We start from the raw sequence: 4,867 nt of genomic DNA on the forward strand, positions 1-4,867 counted from the left end.
GCCGCCACCGAGAGCCTGACACCGCCCGCCCAGCACCCGCCAATCCCGGAGCCCGCCACCGCCCGAGCGACGGCAGCCTTCACCAATAAGAATTCAGTACATTGGGGACCGACAGCACCAATAACCAATCAAAGAGGGGCGTCTAGAGCGACGTTGGTTTAGCCAATCGACCCATGAAATGTCACTGATGGACGGTAGAAGGCACTAACCGGAAACCTACTGAAAAGTGAACGACATGTTCGCCAGCCAATTGGCGGGAGGCAAAGTCCCGCCCACCAGGTGGTTGATGGACAGCAACAGGAAGCTAGATGAGGAGGGGCTTAGCCGAGGAGTGGTTTTGTATTGGTCGTGGTTGACCTTCCACCCACCTCGAACCCAAAAGATGAGTGATAGATCTCCCCTAAAGCCAATCAGAAGTCCTTAGGGTGAGGCCCAGAAATGCCCTATAAATAGTACATACGCTATAGCTCAGTCCAGTGTCCCCCCTGGTACGGAAGCGGGCTGCTGCGCTTCGGCCGCTCAAGCCCCGTACGTGGTGAGTGGAAAGCCACCAGTCCTTTATTTAGTCCCTCGCCTTTCAGCGCCTCGGCGGAGGGAACTGAACCCCAGGCGACGTTGTGCGGCCCGGCATCGGAGTCCAATAATAGCGGGAGTTGGTGCTACGTGACACTTCTGAGACAAGGGATTATTTCGCCGTCCTGGTGATCCTCACCTGATCCTGCAGCGACCCGCCCCCCACAACGGGCTGTCCCCCCAAATCTCCTAAAGCTTTTAGAAGGGAGATTCCCGGGGCTGCCTCTGACCATCCGATTCTGTGCGCCTGGGGCAGGAATCTGCGCTGGGACCAGCGCCTCGGGTGGACTGAATTGGTCCCATTCCACTTAACGCCCTTGAACGAGGTGCTGTGTGAGTACACGCAGCGCTCGGACGGCGCTGCCTGGCATCATCTAGAAGGAATGCACTCAGGCTTCAGACCAGACTGGGTTCGAAAATGACACCTGCTGGAGGGGCAGGGTGCTGAAACCCCCCGCGCCTTCCGTCCTCATCCGTACAGTGAGGCTCATCGCACCTACACCTCAGAACAGCGGCTTCTCTCTTTCTCTCTCTCTCAAGTCATAAGCCACAGCGAGAAATACATTTGAATCCTGATACAGTACACAACACTCCTGCGAGAATGTATAACAAAGTTTCCGCAAACAATACTAAACCTTCCTACCGGTGGTACGCTGATATTTTCTATCCTGTTATTCTTCCTTCCTCCCTCCCTCCCTTTCTGCCTGCCCGCTTTTTCTTGATCATGACCAGCAGTTTGAAAAACGCTGTCCTAAAGGGTTGGAGGGATAGAATATAGAGCCAATGCCCTGTACATCGGGATTGGTGAATAAATGCTAATATTCTCTTCCAGTCTACTCCTCCCAGCCTTAGCCTTTGAAAAACAAGGCTCTAGAAGCTATCACTCCTCTACTTAAAATCCTTCATTGGCTCTCCTATGCCTTTGTTTTTTAAAGAGTTTTATTCATTTATTGAGCGAGATAGCGGCAGAGATAATGAGAGAGAGCGCACAAGCAGAGAGGAGAGGGAGAAGCAGACACCCTGCTGAGCAGGGAGCCATCCCTGGGGCTCAATCCTGAACCCTAGAATCATGACCTGAGCGGAATGCAGATGCTTAACTGACTGAGCTACCCAGGCGCCCCTCCCTATGCCTTTCTGGATAAAAAGCCCAAACTCCTTTCTGGGAGGCGAACTAAATCTTTCACACTCATTTTTGGATATTTCCTCCCCCTCCCTATTACTCCCTTTCTTCAAATCCTAGCCTTTTGCCTCAAGAAAAATTCCACATTTCTTCAACACTTCTTCTATTTCCCTTCCTACTTTATCTTTCCTTTCTCCTGGTAAACTCCTATGCATCCTTCAAGACCCTGCTCAAAGTCTGAGCACCCAACTCCTGCTGAGCCATAGCAGAGGGCTTCACTCGCTAACCCTGTACTTCCGCCTTCACTTCTGACTTCCCTGCTGTACTGTGCGCTGCAGTGGGTTTGAAGCCTGTACAGGAGGAGTGGTAGGAAATGTATGTGGAGTTAAAGAATGAATATTTGCATACAATTACATCTACCTAGGACTTGTTTATGTAGACCATACAGTATGTTCCCATGTCATTTTTCAAGTTAAGATTGCTTCACTGTCAGGCCAAGGACTCCACCCCCGTTCAGTGACTCAGCTATGTTAGGGTGCAGGGAGTTTGGGGGGGGAGTTGAGGTTGAATATCCTGCTGGGCCACTGCCAAACCTTTTGTGGGACGAAAGCTGGGGCAGCTGTGCTTCTCACCCCAGAGGCCCCATCATGGAGACAGCAGAAGTGGGTGGGGGGAGGGTGCGAAAACAGGAGAACTTGGCAGCCGTTTTGAGTTACTTGAATTGTTCTTCCCTTTTAAAGACCGCCATTGCCTTGTGTTCTTTCTTTCAAGGCTCTCTTCCTCCTTTCTTACCAGAGGCACAGCTGAGGAAGGGGGCACTTTCTAAGAACAGAAGCCCCTTTTACTTTTGTCAGGATTATCAAGAGTCTTTGAGCCTCACTTACAACGCCTTAAAACCACCATACATCTTCTCTTCCCACCGGTCGCTACTTTGAAGATGGCGCCCGTCCTCATGAGCGGAAGGAGGCCTGGCGGGCAGCCTCCAATGTCCACTTTCTCCCTAGCCGCACTTCTGACTCACTTGAGAGCTAGTCATAAATTCTGAAGTCCAGGACCCATTCCAGATGGAGAAAATCAGAATCTCCAGGGGGTGGAACCCCAGTAACCATATGGAGTAGTTAGTTCCTCAGGTGACTCCAGTAGGCAGCCAATGTCTCTGCAGCCCAAAGCCATCTTTCTTTCCACTGTGGGCGCCCAAGTGAAAAATTATGAACAGTCTCACCGCCCCCCCTACCCGCCTTGGTCTTCAGGGAAACAGGGCTCACAGGCGGTTCCGGCTGTGTCTCACCTGCCATGGGCCTGGGGGTAGGTTCTCTCTCTCTCTCTGTCTCTGATGTTTCCTTTCTTGTTTCCAGCTACTCTCAGCCTCTTCTTGTTCTCTTCCTTTCTCATTTATGCCAGTCCTTAAAGCCCTACGTTTGTCTTGTTCATCCCACCCTGCAGCACACTGCTTGCTGTAGGGTAGGGGCGCAGTAGATGTTTGTTGACCGACTAAATGACTGCATCCTTTTAATACTTTCTTGCAGACTTCCCATCTCTGCCAGGCCCAGCTTCCTCCACCTCCATTTCACTTCTCCTTCCCTGTCTCCCTCGTCAGCGCCTTCCCTCTTGTTTCTTCCCTGCTGTTCCTGCTTCCTGAAACCCTCCTTGGCCTTCTCTTTTGCATGTAGTTGCCCCCATCTCATTCATTAGGGCACCCATCCCCAAGGATGGGCAAGAGCACCAGAGGAAGGGTGGGAGGCAGAACTGCAGTTTCTGCCCTTAGGAAGCTCTAGATTCCTTCTGGGGCCTTCTGTGAAAGGAATGGTGCAGCAGGTGTTGGATGTCCAGAAGCTAGAAGAAGGTCAGTGTCCCGCCCTTGACTGACTGTTGGTCCTTACTCGTTGCTACAACCCAAGCTTTATTGTTTGTTTTTGAACGGTTACAGCCAGTTCAGCCTTCAAAAGCTGGCTCGTTCTCCCTTAAGGATCTTCCCAGTAGCCTCTGCTTCTCCTGTTTCCCCTCGTCTGGTTTTCTACATTCTTGTCCTTTCTCTCTCCACCTACAGAGAAATCAAAGTTGCAGGCTTGTTGAACCATCCCTGCCACTCCTATTTGCCTGAGAAAAAGTAAATCCTCATTACTTTTTTTTTCTCCCCCGCCCATCTATGATTTCAATGATCGAAGTTTCCTTAGTCTTCTATGAGCATGAAACATTGACAGAGGCTGTAAAGTGTTATCTCCCTATTACAGTGTGGCGGCTACCCCATCCCGTACCCCAGGGGCACGCACACAGCCATCCCTTTCTCCACTGCCCAGGGATGCCACTCCTGACCCATGCCCTGACTTGTCATCTCCCTCTGTCCCCTAGTTCCCCTGCCAGACCCGATGGTTGTCCACCAACTGCCATGGAATCTTCTAGCAAGAACATTCCACCCAACCTTCCCCACAGAGTTCTTCCTTCTTACCTGGTTCTTTCTACCTCCTAATCCCCTCGGGATGAGGTCTGTAGAGCCTCAGAAAGGTCAGTTGCTTCCCTCCCTACTCCTGCCCACTCCCTTCCTGGGGAGCAGCCCTTTAAGGTAGAAGGCACCTGCGCCCTCTCAACCATCTTTTGTGGCCACTAGGGGGCATCCAAGGCATTTCTAGAAGCAGATGCTGGTGGTGTGTTTTGTTTTGCTTTGTTTTAACCTTATTGGAAGGGAAAGGCAAGCAGAGAAATTGAGTTTAGCAAGCATGCATTGAGTGCCTACTGTTTGCCAGGCCCACGCCTTGCTTCACCTGGAAAGAGGATATGTTCTAGCCTCCACAAAGACTCTTCGCAGAGCCATTTGCCTCTTCAAGGAATCAGTTTCTACCAAACAGCTCATCTTCCAATGACTGGTAACATTCTCCTATCTCTGCCCCAGCCTCTCATGTGCGCTCAGCCCCTCTCCACCCCTCCCGATTCCCATGGCAGACTGGAGACTTTCCTAGGCACAAAGTTAATTTCTCCAGGTGTGCCCTGTCTCCCTCTCTCTTCTGGGTCCCTGAACCTCTCCTGTCAAAGCCCCATCTCTCTGGCCATCACTAGCCGCCTCCAGGTTCTCCAGACACCCTGAGTGTGGAGGATGTGGGTTCAGTGAGGCCGTTGGCTGGGATGCTGGGCTCAGGAGCATCACTTCTTCATCTGGAAGCGCCGCCCCAGCCAGCAGAG

Source organism: Neovison vison, chromosome 5 (assembly GCF_020171115.1).
Source record: "Neovison vison isolate M4711 chromosome 5, ASM_NN_V1, whole genome shotgun sequence".
NCBI lineage: Eukaryota > Metazoa > Chordata > Mammalia > Carnivora > Mustelidae > Neogale > Neogale vison.